Here is a 16,644-nt window from a genome sequence, read left to right as displayed (position 1 = left end):
GATTATATCAAGATGGTATTGACTATCCCACCTTCATAATGTGACCTCCAATCAAACTCCATTGAAATGGTCACTGCTGATATATCTGGATTCTAAAACTTGGAAATTAGAGGAGAGGTCAAATTAGGTTTGATCAAGCTGAATTAACCCAAGATCTTATTGCACCTTAAATAACAAAGAAAAATCAAGCCAGAGGGACAAAAGGAAGTCACAACACATTCAAAGACAGTCATAGTGTTACAGAATAGTCATGAAGCACCATTTAAAAGCCTATTCTCGGATTGTTCCTCTTCCACCTCGAGCAATAAGCTACTCTTAACATCATGGTGGTGCTCATAAAACCGACAAATGAAGAGAAAATAGAGGAAGTTAATTATATTTAAGAAAGTGATCAGCCAATAATAGTAATCCAGGTGACCTCTATTTATGTTACGCGAGAGCCAGCTCGTGTTGCCTCCAGCTGAGGTAACACCATCCACCACACTCACCAAAAGACTGCCAATTAAGCTCGAAACAGCAAGGCCAACCGAGTAAATAGCTGCTGAAAAGCTGGACATGCTTTTAGGAAATAGTGTGTATATGAACTCAATCTGTCCAACCACATTCAAAGCCTCAGCCACTACCATTAGTGCAAACTGTGGCACGAACCACATAGCGGACATGTTTATCACAGCCTTCGGGTCATCCTTGAACCCTTCATCAATTGCCTTATTGCGTCGTATAGTTTCTGTTATTGCTGATATTGCCATAGACACACAGGAGAAAATCAAGCCGCTCCCCATTCTGAACACTGGACTTAGCCCTGTCGGCTGTCCGGTATACCTTGATAGTAAAGGCACCAAAGCACGATCGTATAAAGCAACCCAGATTGTCAAAGTTAAAACAGTAAACACGCCGAAAGATCCTGCTGGGATTTCAAACTCAGGGAACATGTGTCTATCCATGGTCATCAGTTGAAATATTGAAAATGACTGAGTTAACGACACAAGAAGCATAATACAGGTAGACTACATGGGAAGAACTCTAAGAAAAGACTTCATTGTTTCCACTTGTTCCACACAGCAGAGACTCCATGGATCTGAAGCTTTTCCATCAGGTTTCAACTCCCGTTAAGGATCTTGAATTATGCAAGCTCTATTCAAGCACCTATAAAATACAATGAATGGAGCAAGCGTATGCCCATTAGTAGCATCATGAAACTGAAAACAAATTTCCAGCTAAAGGCTGGTTAGATTATTTTCATGAACTCTCTATCTCCTGTAACGTACGTCAAACGAGTAAGAGATGGATAAAAGCAGACCCTTCAATACACAAATTTTGCTAAGTTAAATGTACCCGGCTACCCACATTACATGTATCCGAGTTCATGTAACATAACAAGTCGGTAAGACAAATATCGTATCACAGTAAGTGCATGAAGGGACATTTAAGAAGCTATACCATTGAGGAAAAGATAGAGGCGGTAATACCTGAAGTCAGATGAAGGTTCCAAGAGCTTTGATTCAGGTGCCCTATAGTAGTGGATGTCATTATAATTCAACTGAACATTTATATGTCTTTTTCGAAAGGCTGCCGTTGCTACTTGAAACAATCCAGTGAACAAACTCCCTTTAGCTTTAACTTTGATATAAAGAGGAGTTCCCATTAAGAATATGGAAACAGATAAAACCATGAGCATAGCAGGGACACCGAATCCAACTTGCCAACCAAAATGATCTTGGATATAAACAATAACAGTAATTGCAAGAAAAATTGAAGCTCCTACACTGGCATAGAACCAGTTGAAATAGCTATCTATAACCCTCTCGTTATCTGGATTTTCTTTGTTGTCCAATTGGTCAGCACCCAATGCTATAGAACAAGATCTAGCAAAACCAGCACCAACAGAAATGAGCCCAAAAGAACACAAAAGTACAGCAAGTTGACCTGCTGTTGTTCTATTACAACCATGTTGATACGAACTGCAGGGTAATGACCTGAGTTGTGGAAATATAGCGGTAAGCCAAAGAACAAAGATTCCCTGTTGAGAGAAAAATTAAAGAATAAAAATCTACAACCAAAATAGAAGCATTGGTTTCTTCTCAAACACAAAGCCTAGAAATAGTCCAGGAATAGAGGTTATGAACGACGTCTCTGGAACAAATCATATGATTTTTTTTTTTGATGAAGTAACAAATCATATGATATTGTATGCTGAGAGAAAATATTTACCATCTCCAAACAAGAATAAAGTGAAGTGATGAGTATTGAGCGCTAAAAAGTTACTAAGAATATCATAGCTGTATCAATAAAATTTGCTATTAAATGGATGGAGCAAGTAATATAGTACAACAAACAAAGAACTGAGTAATAAAAGTGGCAATTGTGCTACTTTCATATTTTGTTTGTATCCCCCAACATTTTTCGCAACAGCTGATGTTATACCAAACCTTAGTTCAGTAGTAGAGACATCTTTTTATCTATTCACTATCAGTAACAATTTGTGATCTAGGAGAGAGCTCCAAGTATGCAGAGTTTCAGCATTCTTTTACTTATAATTATGTGTACATTTAAGTTGAAAACTTTCTTGTTAGACATTCCCATATAACAAATGCTAGATTTTTCTTCATGCTGCATTAAACAGAACCTTTTCATTTAACAAGAGTTTCTCATATAAAAAGTTTTAGCATTTTTCAACACGCCGCATTAACAAAACAACTCCAAAAAGAGTCCGGATCTCTCTGATTGAAGAGTCACTATATGTTCACCCTCTCATCACATTAAGATGAAGTTTGTCTCTAAATAATGAAATACTCCATATGTTCCATTTTATTCTATACTTTTGCATTTTAGTTTGTTCAAAAAAGAATGTCACGTTTTTATATTTTTTTTTAAAGACTATAAATTTTGAACTTCCAATGTTACCCTTAATTACAGACACGATTTTAAATAATTTTATAGTCTTATAAATATCTTGTCATGTTTAAGACCACAAGTATCCAAAATCTCTCTTTCTTTCTTAATCAGTCATGCCTACCGAGAGTTTATTAGAAACAACCTCTTTATGTTCACTAGGTAGAGGTATAGTATATACACTTACTCAGACCCCACTTGTGGGAATATACTGAGTTTGTCGTTATGGTTGTTAAGCAGTCATACCTAGTCCAACACTTACACATAAAATGAAAATTGACAAACAGGGAAAATTGACAGAATATCAGAAAAAATTAAGAGGGACCACAAAATGACTAACCATTAAGCTGGAGATGGTACCAATAGCAACAACCCTAAACCTTCCCAAGTAAGAATAAGAAACAAAGGCCCCTAAAATGGCCAGCCCATTTGAAGGTGCTGACCACATTCCAAGTAAGACTGATGCAGGTGCAGCTTCCTTGTGATAAAATGTTGTGATGTAGATTATCATATTTGGGAGCAACCCAAAGCTTGCCACTCTCTCAAATGATTCATTCACTAAATAATTCAAAAGAAAAAGAAACATGCAACACAAGGGGGAAAAAATTAAAGAAGAAAGAAAAAAGACCAAGAAAATGTAAAAGAAAGAAAGACACATAAACATACATACTGTTACGCAACACCTTCCTGATGTTCTTTGGAAGGGAAACGTAAGGCTAAGCAACCGATGTCAGTGCGGTTGTTATCTGCCAATGAGGTCCCCTCCGCACGCTAGACTAGATTGTCAGTGCCGTGCGGGAAAACCAATTTCACGAGCAATTGCGGAAGCTGAGAGAAAATTGGGTTTTGAATGATGATGATGATTTTATTGATGACTGAAATGCTGATTACAAAAGATGCGGTGTCGAGGGGGAGAGACACCAGAAAATTGCTTGCTTGAAAATGTTTGATTGTTTGGTCCCCCTTAATAATGTTTTAAAAAAATAAACCAACATTACATGACTAGTCCTAATAAAGCTGTAGAAGCACACTGAATGAAAATGATGTAAACTAGCCTATAATTACAATGAAAAGGACTTAATTTATTACAAGATAGAACTAAGTCCGATGGCAGCAACTTTGTCTTGCGGGTCAGGGTCTGCGCGCGCGTTGCTGTGGGCGCGTACGACACTTGCTGTGTTGGCCTGAGGCTGGGCGCTGGTGCTTGGCATTAGGGTCTGTGCGCGAGGCGCTGTTGGAATGGGCCTGCAGCTGGGCGCTGGCGAGGCATCAGGGTCTGCACGCACGACATTGTCAGGGCGCGCGGCGCTGTTGTCATTGGCCAGCCCTTGGGCGCTGGTGAGAGGCATCGATGTGGCGATAGAGGCGCATGCGCGCTTGTCACTTGGTGCAGCCAAGACCACGGGGCTGACCATGGTGCTAGGCATTGTGAGGCTTGCTAGGCCGCCATGGGGTGTGGCCAAGGGGTCATGGGGCGTGTCTGGAAAGCGGCCCATGACATTCTCCCCCACCTGAGTTGGCGACGTCCTCGAAGCCTTATGATGATGATGATGATGATGATGCTTCTGTTGGTTGTTGGATGGGAGGTCTGCGCCCCTCTGTTCTGTGAGCTTACTGTTGTAGCGACGCAATGATTTCATGCGGCTGACATGGAAGACTGGATGGATCTTCCACCAGGATGGAGTTTTCACCTGGTATGTGGACTTCCCAATGCGTTTTTCGATGGGCAGGGGCCCGATGTATTTTTGTTGCAGGCGAGGGTCATGGGTCCTCTCTGCAAACAAGTATCGCTTTGGGATGCATAACATTACTTTGTCCCCTGTTTGATGTTGGGCAAAGCAAAGATTTTGTTCGGTGAATCTTTTTGCACGCTCTTGGGCTTTGACGAGATAGCTCCGCATTATCCCCATGTTGCGCTCCCATTCGCTCGAGAAGTTGGAAACTCGAGGAGATTTTGGCATGGTTGATGCATTCACCGTTTACGGGAGAAGCGGTTGCTGTCCGGTAACAATTTCAAAAGGGCTTTTGTTTGTATGATGGCTCTTTTGAGAATTGAAACATAGTTGAGCAGTATCCAGGAGCTTCACCCAATGCTTCTGTGATCCGGTTGCAAAGTTGCGGTGATATTCCTCCAGCATGTCGTCGAACCGGTCTGTCTGGCCATCCGATGGTGGATGGATGTCTGAGTTGTGACTCAATGTTGACCCAAAGCACCTGAAGAGATGGGTCCAAAAGTTGCTAGTGAAGCGTGAGTCGCGCCTACTAACAATGTCTTTGGGCAGGCCCCAATGTTTGACAATGTGCGAGAAGAAGAGTCGAGCTGTATCTTCTACTGATGCATTTTGCGGGGCTGCTATGAAGGTTGCATAGTTTAAAAACTGATCTATGACAACCATGATGGATGCAAGATTACCGACTTGGGGCAATCCCGTGATGAATCTGAGGGAAACACTTTCCCATGGTCTCTGTGGGACATGTAATGGCTGCAAGAGTCCCGTCTGTGATGAGTGATCCGACTTGTCCTTATGGCATGGATGACAAGTCTTCACACGCTGAGGAGCGTCACCAGTCTTTTGAGGTCGATGACATGATGGCTGATTGTTGCTGCGAAGAGTAGCCGGAACCAGGGGTTCATGTCTGTTGACTACCTTCTCCAACTGCATGGCCGAGATGTTTTCAGCGGCCATCTTTATGGGAAAACATGGTATGGTGCAGGGCTTGGCCCCGTTTTCTCCCATCATCAGGAGCATGTTGGCATATGGTACCGGTATGGTGTTGGTTTACCTCATGAACTCCAAACCCACTATGATGTCGAAGTCATCTATGATTGCGATGCGCAGGTCGATGCTTCCTTTGTATGGGCCAAGTTTCACCGGGACATTTGTAGCTGTTCCACCCAATGTCTGGGGTGGTGAGTTGAGCCTTGACGCGGCCTTTGCTCTTTTGCACGACAAGACCCAGGCGCTCTACTTGAGTTGAAGCCAAGTAGTTGTGGGTAACATCCGTGTCTATCAATACGTGAAGGGGCTTGCCATTCACTTTCAATTCGACGAATATTAGGGTCCTCGCTTGTTTAGGAGGCCTCTCGTCTATCTTTTCCTTCCCTTTCTTGGTGATTGAGACTGATGTTTTCTTAGGAGGACATGCACTGGTCCCCGCTAATGCATGCGGGATAGAGCCAACAATTGCATTGAAGGCGCCTACCTGGTCTTCTTCTGATGTGTCTGATGTGTCTGACTCATCCTCGACAGTCTGATGAGCATTAACCTTTATGTTTGGGCATTCATTGTTCCAATGTGCCCCGCCGCAATGACGACATTCTGAGGGACGCTTTCTCCCCGATTGTTGTTGATGGATGCAGCACTGTTGCTGTTGGAGGGAGGAGTCTTAGTTTTGGATGCACTCCGATCTCCTCCACTTTTGTTTGGGCCACCATTGCTGGGATGGTTCCCATTGAATCCCCCTCGGACAGACGGCCGGGGTCTGTCGTTCTGAGTTCCCAAATGATAATCGCCAAGGCATTCTGCAGCTTGAATGGCCTTGGGCAGGGTGTCTACCGGTTGTCTTTGTAGTTCCATACGGGCATGAGGTTTCAAGCCTTCCATGAATGCGAAGAGTTTGTCTTTGTCCCCCATGTAGCGTATGTTTAGCATGAGTGTGAAGAATTCGCGCACGTACTCCCGCACTGATTTGGTGTGGCGGAGTTCCCGTAGCTTTCTCCTTGCATTGTATTCCACATTTTCGGGGAAGAACTGCAGGCGTATGGCTGCCTTCAATTCATCCTATGTCTGAAGAGAATCTTCACCGGCCTTGATGGGTTCGTATTTGACCGGCCACCAAAGTTTGGCATCGCCCTGAAAATACATGGCAACAGTCGCTACCTTTTTGGATTCTTCCAAATGGCCCACGACATCGAAGTATTGTTCGATGTCGACGATGAAATTTTCCACTTCTTTAGCATCCCGGGATCCGTCGTATGACTTTGGCTCCGGTATCTTAAGCTTTTGTGGAATGTGGGTGAGGTTTGCTGCACCCCTGATGTGGTTTTCGCCTCCTCGAAGTAGGCTCTATAGGGCAACATTGACAACATTGAGCTTGCCTGTCAAGTCATCTATGGTTTGTTGCATGACAGTTAGTCTGTCTGCCTCTTGTTGCTGAAGGGCTAAATCGTCGCCACGCTCCTATTGGAGGTCCTCAAATTTTCCATGAATATTGGCAGTTTCAATTGATGCCGTTTGTCGGTCCTTGTCAGAGTCACGACTGATGTTTGCAATGTCATTTTCCGCTTGCCGCATTCGGCGGTCCAGGTCGTCCAACCTTTATACTAGGTTGTTGTTTTGATCAGGCACCGTATCCACGATGGGTCGTAATCGGTCAACCGTCTCTTCTAGGGATGCTAGACGCTCCCCATGATTCACCATGGTGAGAAATGGTGATGATGGCAAATGTGTTCCCTCGTCCGATGTCGAGCCTAGGCTCTGATACCAACTGTTACGCAACGCCTTTCTGATGTTCTTTGGAAGGGCAACGTAAGGCTAAGCAACCGATGTCAGTGCGGTTGCTGTCCGCCAATGAGATCCCCTCCGCACGCTAGACTAGATTGTCAATGCCGTGCAGGAAAAACAATGTCACGAGCAATTACGGAAGCTGAGAGAGAATTGGGTTTTGAATGATGATGATGATTTTATTGATGACTGAAATGCTGATTACAAAAGATGCAGTGTCGAGGGGGAGAGACACCATAAAATTGCTTGCTTGAAAATGTTTGATTGTTTGGTCCCCTTAATAATGCTTAAAAAAAATAAACCAACATTACATGACTAGTCCTAATAAAGTTATAGAAGCACACTGAATGAAAATGATGTAAACTAGCCTATAATTATAATGAAAAGGACTTAGTTTATTACAAGGTAGAACTAAGTCCGATGGCAGCAACTTTGTCTTGCGGGTCAGGGTCTGTGCGCGCGTTACTGTAGGCGCGCACGACACTTGCTGTGTTGGCCTGAGGCTGGGCGCTGGTGCTTGGCATCAGGGTCTGTGCGCGAGGCGCTGCTGGAATGGGCCTACAGCTGGGCGCTGTCAAGGCATCAGGATCTGCGCGCGCGACATTATCAGGGCGCGCTGCGCTGTTGTCATTGGCCAGCCCTTGGGCGCTGGCGAGAGGCATCGGTGGGGCGACAGAGGCGCATGCGCGCTTATCACTTGACACAGCCAAGACCACGGGGCCGACCATAGCGCTAGGCATTATGAGGCTTGCTAGCCCGCCATGTGGCGCGACCAAGGAATCATGGGGCGTGTCTGGAAAGCGGCCCATGACAATACCTATGATGAAAGGCATGGTCTTGAGACCACCCTTGTTAGAATTGTGTGAGTGGTTCAGTAAATTTTCTTGTTCTGGTTCATTGTCCCATTTTTTCCTTCTTCAAACTCTTGCTTACTCAGAGCAAACTGAGAGAGAGAGAGAGAGAGAGAGCGCATAAAAGGCCAACACTTTCTGAGTCTGAAGAGAGCTTTAGTTTTGTGGTTCAAATGTCCGTACACAGGAGATATTAATGTCCACTCGTTACTTTAAATATAATATTTATTTTGATTGTTACTTAAATTTTATTGTATTGTATCGTTAAATCCGTCGTTGCATAATAATAAAATGTGTCACTTTATGTAACGATCGATTTGGTGTGATCGTGTCGTTATCTTGTATTTTTCTCTCAATCTCACCCTTTATTATTATTATTATTAAATAATTTTATTTTATCATTTATCCTACCTTTTTGTATACAGTATCATAATTTTTCTTTATAATATTACAAGTATATTCATAATATTACTGGCGCGTGATACCATGAAACGACGGCAAAATGACACAATCCATCCAAACATTGTATTCACCAAACGATGCACTACACTGCAATACGATACGATACGATACATTATGAAACGATATGTAACAACCATCCAAACAAGGTGTTACTGGTCCCGTGTTTCGAAGCATTTAATTTCTTTATACATTTACACATTAATTTTAAATAAAAATATACTGTTTGGACGTAAATTTGGTTGAAACTTGAAAAGGTTTTTAAAGTTTTATTGACTAATAATTTTTTAAAAGCTAAAGTTGTATTTAGACATATATTTTATTTGAAAAAATACTTAAAGTTTTGTGAGTGGAAGAAAAAATTTCTCCCGAAAACTGTTGTTGCAATATTTCATGAATAAACATTATTTTCAAATAAAAAGCATCTTCTAGGTGTATGATCAAGATTGATTTACAAAAAGCATATGATAGAGTTGAATGGTGCTACCTGGAACAAGTTATGGAAGCACTGGCTTTTCCTGGAAAGTTTATTGCATGGCTTACGAAATGCCTTAGAATAGTTAATTATACTATAGTGATCAATAGTGAGCCAACTGAAACCTTTGATGCTGCAAGGGGCCCGAGACAAGGGGATCCAATATCCCTTTTCCTTTTTTCCATAGCAATGGTATATCTAAGCAGGCAGTTGAACAACTTGAAAGAGAGAAGGCCTTCAGATTTCACCCAAATGTGCTAAGCTGGGGATTACACACCTATGTTTTACAGATGACCTCTTACTCTTGGCTCGTGGAGATGTGGTGTTTGTATATTATCTCCATTGGTGCTTTATTCAATTTTCTTCTGCCACGGGCTTACGAGCTAACCTAGGCAAAAATTCATTATACTGTGGAGGAGTAATACATGAAGAAAAAGATAACCTTCTGCGGCTACTGGGATACACCTATGGGGAATTGCCATTCAATTACCTTGGTATTCCTCTATCTACTAAGAAGTTGACAACAACACAATGGCAGCCTCTTGTTCAGAAGATAGTGAACAGAATTTCTTCATGGACTGCTAGAAAACTTTCCTATGCTGGGTGTAGACAATTGGTTAAATCTGTCACATTTGGCATCCAAGTATATTGGTCCCAAATCTTCATGATTCCTGCCAAGGTATTGGATATCATAGATGTATACTGTCGTAACTATATTTGGTCTGGGGTTAACACAATTAGTAAGAAGGCACTGGTAGCATGGGAAAAGGTTTGCTCATCTAAATCTGCAGGTGGCCTCAATCTCATGAATTTAAGGATATGGGTCAGAGCAGCAGTAGTGAAAAATTGCTGGGACTTAGTACATAAAAATGATAGGCTATGGATCAGATGAATTCATAGCTACTACATTAAGGGCAGGGGCGGATTTACCTTGGACAAGGCGGTATCATCCAACACCGATTCGTCAGAAAAAATTTATTGAATAACATATGGTATATAATATGAAAAACGGGTAAATAAAAAAAATGACACTACATAACAGATAAAATGCTGCAGCTCACTGACTGAGAGCTTCTTTTCCCTGGCATAGGTCGGGAGTTCGATCTTGAATTCAACGTTTTTTTGTGAGTTCGAGAGTGTATTTTTTGCCTAATATTTTGGTCATTAGTTGTTTTAAATATAATACTCAAAAAGGATCAATCCTCTATCCTATTTAAGGGTGAGTGCATACTGAACCGCTTTGCCCATACTCCTTTTCGTGCTTCATGTCAACAAAGATTAATTATATTTTAATGAAGCTATTATAAAAATATTTCATAAGGTGTAAACTTATTGAGGCGAGTTATAATAATGTAGTTGAATTAAGTTTATTAATATAATATTAATTATATTTCTTTTAAAGTACATTGTCGTTAATGATTTGTTCACATGTTCATTTTTTAAATATCGATAATGCTTATAGAAAATTTTACGTACGCCCTTATCAAGGGGCGACAACTTGCAACTATAGGGGTGCCAAGACATGCATGTTGGATAAATAGGAAGATTTTCGATACTAGGGATATCATGATGCAAATGAAGGGCCAAACTGTAACAGGGAAAAACTTGATTAAGCAGACTTATTTGCATCTCTTAGGAGCCCTTCTAAGAATATCATGAAAATGCCTACTGTTCTCCAATGATTCCAGACCTAGAGCAAGATTCACCATGTGGCTTCACTTGCATGAAAGACTTCTTAGTACAGATAGGATAGTGAAAATGGGGCATCAATGTGGACCTAAAGTGTACTCTCTGCCAGAAACATAATAAGACAAATGAACACTTCTTTGTACAATGTAGACTCTCGAGGAAGATATGGGAAAGAGTACTACTATGGGGAAGAAAAGCACAACCTTTCCAACTGCATGGATACAATACCAACAATGGACTATTGAGAATGCCAATTTACAAGATTCTATATACTGAAAAAGTGCAAGCTATATGAATAGAGAGAAACCAAAGGATTTTGGAGAAGAAGAGTAAAGATTGGGTCACCATTGCAAAAGAGATAGCTTATATGTGTTGTACTAGATCACTTGTCAGAATTAGGAGTTATTTCCAATCTTGTTTATTCTAACTTCTCCTATGATGGCAGGTAGAGGAAATTATTAGCTATTATTTTTTTAGACAGTTAGTCGAGTTAACTAATTATGGCTTTGTAAAGATCTCCTTTGGTGATTAATAAAATATTTAATTACCACAAAAAAATTAAAAAAATATATTCAAAATCTATGGCTAAATGGGTGCTAAAGATGGTATCAGCTCCCTCTACCGGACCTCTTGGACTTACCTTCTAAACGGACTCGTGGAATTCATACCCAAATTTCTATACCAATTTATCCGATGCGAAAATCCGCCGTTCGCCATTTAAGCCATCTCTTTCATTGTAAACATGCTTCATCTAGCATGCGTCTATTAACAGTTTCTTGGGTCCTTTGACTTCTTTTTCTTTTTTATTATTTTATTCTCTCCATGCAATAAATATTTATGCTGCCATTTTCAAATGACCTTCCAAGAAAAAAATATATAGAGTGGAAAAATGAAGATATTCTTTTTGTTGGAGAAATAGAAAACAAATGTATTATTTGTTGATGAGTAAGTAGAATTTGTATGAGTCAAAATCTATCTTTAGAATATTTAAGTCAAGGTAGTATTAAGGGAAGAGTTCCCAAGTTGTCATTTGTTGAAATGACCCAAGAAGCGGCGAAGTCTGTAGACAAAGAGTCAACAAGGGCCGAAGTTGAAGAATCGACAAGGGCCAAAGTCGAGATATCAACAAGTGTCGAGGCTGAGGTCGAGTACCTCTGACAGGGTTATAACAACTAGTTTCAATATGGGATATTGAAGAGAATATTCTAGTGGATATTCTCTTCACTTGTACTATTAGGGTTTCTTAGGAACATGTTCCCTATAAATAGAAAAAGATACTACGATAGGGGACATGTGATATTCATTTGTAAAAAACACACTTTGACTTAAAGAATCAGATACAAATATCACCTTTTCACTGAGATTCTTGTCTATACTTTTCCACTAGATCTTAGAATAACTTAAATATTCAAGCGATTGTCTATCATTCATTATTGTCAAAAAGAACATCCACTTATACCATCCTTTCTTGGGTGACTCATTCGTTCGATTTACTTAAATGTCATTTATTGCTATTCATTATCGTTGATTGCTATATTATTGCCTTTGATTTCTAGAATGTTTACTGCATGCCACTGCCACTGGCCGACCAGATCTACGTAGTATTTGTTGCTTCTTTAAGAACTCCATCTAGAAATATTATTGTTAGCTAAGATTAATCCTTATTCGTATAAATTTAATTATTTGAACCAAGATCTATATCTTTTAGTCAAATAATTTAGCACCGTCTATGGGAATTTCTTAGTTAAATTCTTAGTCTCCTCTAGATCTACAATTAACACAGGTCACTAGTGTCAAAAAACTCGAGATCTTATTTCTTTGTCTATACAAAACCCTACATGGCAGGTAACCAAGGAGAAAGGATGAGAATAACAAGCGACTTCCCAACCGACCTCATGAATGTCAACAACGAAAGCTATGAAACAGTAGGCGAGGACACGACACCTACCACGTCTCCTAGGCGGGGGAGTTCGGGTTTATGCATTATGTTCCTCAATTGGTAAGTAGTTACAGCACATATGAGGTGACATTGAAAGTATGGTTTTAGCTTCCCAGAGGTGCTTAGCAAAGCGAGCTCCAATTTTTCTAGGTGAGGATACCTAGTTTCGACCTCGCCTAGAGTTCTACTAACATAATAGATAGAAAATTACGTACCTTCTACTTTCCGGACCAGGACTCCACTTACCGCCACAATACTGCTAAGTATAGGTACAACTGTTCGTCTGCCTTCGAAGTGTGAAGTAAAGGTGGGCTCCAGAGGTACCGTTTGAGTTCTTTCAAGGCTTGTTGGCATTCCCGAGTCCATGAGAAGTTATTCTTCTTCTTCAACAGAGAGAAAAACTGATGGCTCTTGTCGAAGGACCTTGAGATGAATCGACCCAAAGTGGCTATGCGCCCGATTAACCTTTGTACGGTCTTGACGTTGTCCACTACGGTAATATCCTCTATGGCCTTGATTTTATCAGGATTGATCTTGATCCCCCGGTTGGACAACATGAATCCGAGAAATTTTTCGAATCCGAATCCGAATGCATATTTTTTTGGGTTCAACTTCATATTGTATTTCTTCAATATGTCGAAGGTCTCCTACAAATTCTTCAAATGGTCCTCTACTCTCAACCAACATATCGTCAATATAAACCTCCATTGATTTTTCTATTTGTTCTTCGAACATCTGATTTACTAGGTGTTGGTAAGTCGCACCGACATTTTTTAGTCTGAATGACATTACATTATAGCAGTAGGTGACGTACTTAGTGATGAAGGAAGTCTTTTACTCATCGCCCGAGTCTATCTGAATTTGGTTGTAACCAAAATAAGCATCGAGAAAACTGAGTATCTCATGGCCGGCCAGCACATCGATCATGCGATCGATGTTGGGTAAAGGGAAAGAGTCATTGGGACATGATTTATTTAAGTTTTTATATTCTACACACATTTTTAATTTGTTTCCCTTTTAGGGACTACCACTATATTTGCTAACCAATCCAGGTATTTAACCTCTCGGGTGGACCCTATTTTAAGGAGTTTAGATACCTCATCCTTGACGAATGCATACTTGACTTCGGGCTGGGGCCTCCTTTTCTGCTTTACCTGGTGGAACTTTGGGTCCAAGCTCAACTTGTGAGTGGTTATTTCCGGCGGGATCCCTGTCATATCAAGGTGGGACCAAGCAAAACAATCTATGTTAGCTATAATGAATTAAATGAGCTTTTTCCTGAGCTTGGGACTTAACCCTGTGCCCAAGTATACCTTACAATTGGGAAAGTGCTCGATCAGTACGACTTCATCTAGTTCCTCGAACATTGATTTGGTGGTGTCGGAATCATCTGGGATTATGAAAGACCTGGGGACTCCGTAGTATCCGTCCTCAACTGTCCTCTACTTCTCTGGTTCGGTCAGGACCGGTGTTGGTGATTGCTATTTGGTTCCTTCCTTGGCGGCCGAGTTCGGATCTTTTGTCTCTGTAAGCGTAGATATCGGGATCACCTCTTCAACTACGAACATTTCCTTTGCGGCTGATTGTTCCCCATAGATTGTTTTAATCCCTCTTAGAATTGGGAATTTCAACACTTGGTGCAGAGTCGAGGGTACTCCCCTCATGTTGTGAATCTATGGCCTCCCGAACAGGGCATTGTACCTAATATCTCCTTCGATTACATAGAACTTGGCTTCCTGAATGATCGCGGCGGCGTTCGCCGGTAATGTTATCTCCCCTTTAGTGGTTTCACATGCCATATTGAATCCGTTTAGAATTCGGACTGTAGGCACAAGTTGATCTTCTAGTCCGACCTGTTCCACGACCCCCAATCTAATGATGTTGGCCGAGCTACCTAGATCAATTAACACACGCTTAACTAGAGATTTATTTATGAGTAAGGATATTACTGGTGCATCATTGTGGGGCTACGCAATCCCTTCCGTGTCCTCGTCATTGAAAGAGAAAGTTCCTTCTGGCACGTAATCCCAAGTCTGTTTTTCCTTGTGATGGATACTTTGGTGCAATTTAGCATCGGCCTCCTGGGGGACATCAACCCACCGATGATCATATTAATGACGTGATGAGGTTCTTCCTGCTCGATCTATTTATTAGAATCTCTATTCCTGAAATGATTCTTGGCTCGATCCATTAGGAACTCTCGGAGATGTCCGTTGTTGAATAGCCGGGCTACTTCCTCTCATAATTGTCAGCAATCTCTGTTCTGTGACTGTGAGTGCCATGATATTTGCACATTATGTTAGGATCCCTTTATGCTGATCAGACTGTAGAGGTCGAGGTTATTTGGTGTCTTTTATGTGTCTGATGGCAGATACGATGGTGGCAGCGTCGACATTAAAGTTGTACTCCAATAACCTTGGCGCTTCCTTAGGCCCGATGGGCCTGTCGAAATTGTTTTTGCTCATGATTCCCCGATTGTTTTGACCTCAATCACTCCTCCTTTCACTTCTCATAGGGTTTCACCTAGACCCATTACCTCTTCGGTCTCCATTGTATGGATGATACCGATCCTTATTTGGTCTTAGTTCACACTCAACATCTATCTTGACTTTATCGACGGCTCTGACAGGATATATGAACCCGGAAAGAGCCCCAAGCTGATCATCTTCGACCCTGATTTTTGATTGATACCGTATATGCATGTCGGCCCAAGTAACAACTGGATATTCTACCAGATTTTGTTTCAACTGCTGTGAAAGCCAACGAGCATTGAACATTGAGTCCTTGAGTGAAGGTATGAACGACCCAATCATCCGCGACCGGAGGTAGGTCCATCCATTCGATTTGAAATCGGGACACGAATTCTCTGAGTATCTCATTATCCATTTGTTTCACATTGAAAAGGTCTGACTTCCTAGTCTCGACCTTGATAGCCCCGGTGTGTGCTTTTAAGGAATCTACAAGCATAATAAACGAATCAATAGAATTAGGAGGTAGGTTGTGATACCATATCATAGCTCCCCCTGACAGAGTTTTCCCAAACTTTTTCAGCAGGACAAATTCGATCTCATCATCCTCCAAATCATTTCCTTTGATGGCGCACGTGTAGGAGGTCACATACTCATTTGGGTCGATTGTTCCATTGTACTTAGAAATCTCGGGCATGCGGAACTTCAAAGGGATTGGCTTTGGAGCTGCACTCGGAGGAAAAGGTTTTGAAAAAACTTCTTGGAATCTAGGCTTTTTAATATCAGTGGCGCTCTTGGGATTTGGTCGACCTTGGAATTGTAGGTGTCTACCTTTTTGTCATTGGCTTAGATTTTTTTCTCCCGATTCTACCTATTTTCTCAACTCCTCAAGCATCTTTATGATCCCGGGGTTGGCTCCCAATTCATTTTTGTTTGGCCTCTTCGTGACCGGTTCATTTATGTGGATGACTTTTCGGGACGACAAGGGCTCAATTATGCTCGGGGCGCGGCTTTGGTTCTGGAGCTGAGCTATTGCTGCCTGTTGAGCCTGTAGTATTTCGAAGATCACCTGCAAGTTGATCCTATCATCTTCGCCGCCATGCGTATTTTGTGTAATGGATCAGATTTCCCTACAGATGTTGTTCTCAGGATCGGTAGGCAAATTTGCATTGATGGCCACATGCAAGCTAGCGTCGACCGGGTCCGCGGATGGAACTACCTTGAGGTTGACGTGGGGCACCTCATTATCGGGTGCTACATTATTGTTCTTGCTATTATGGCCTGATTCAACATCCATGTTTAGAGGGGCAGACTGGGAGTTCGTCATTTCAAACTTTAACCTGAAATCAAAGATACTCCAAAGAAC

The 16,644-nt window shown here is 41.5% G+C and overlaps 1 pseudogene; it reads right to left on the bottom strand.

Annotated features, from left to right (window-relative positions):
• Positions 1-248: 248 nt before the first annotated feature.
• Positions 249-15,587, bottom strand: LOC107809499 (protein NRT1/ PTR FAMILY 1.2-like; annotated as a pseudogene).
• Between the last annotated feature and the right edge of the window lie 1,057 nt (positions 15,588-16,644).

The sequence above is a fragment of the Nicotiana tabacum genome, chromosome 20, assembly GCF_000715075.1.
Source record: "Nicotiana tabacum cultivar K326 chromosome 20, ASM71507v2, whole genome shotgun sequence".
NCBI lineage: Eukaryota > Viridiplantae > Streptophyta > Magnoliopsida > Solanales > Solanaceae > Nicotiana > Nicotiana tabacum.
This window is presented reverse-complemented; position numbering and strand designations above follow the sequence as displayed.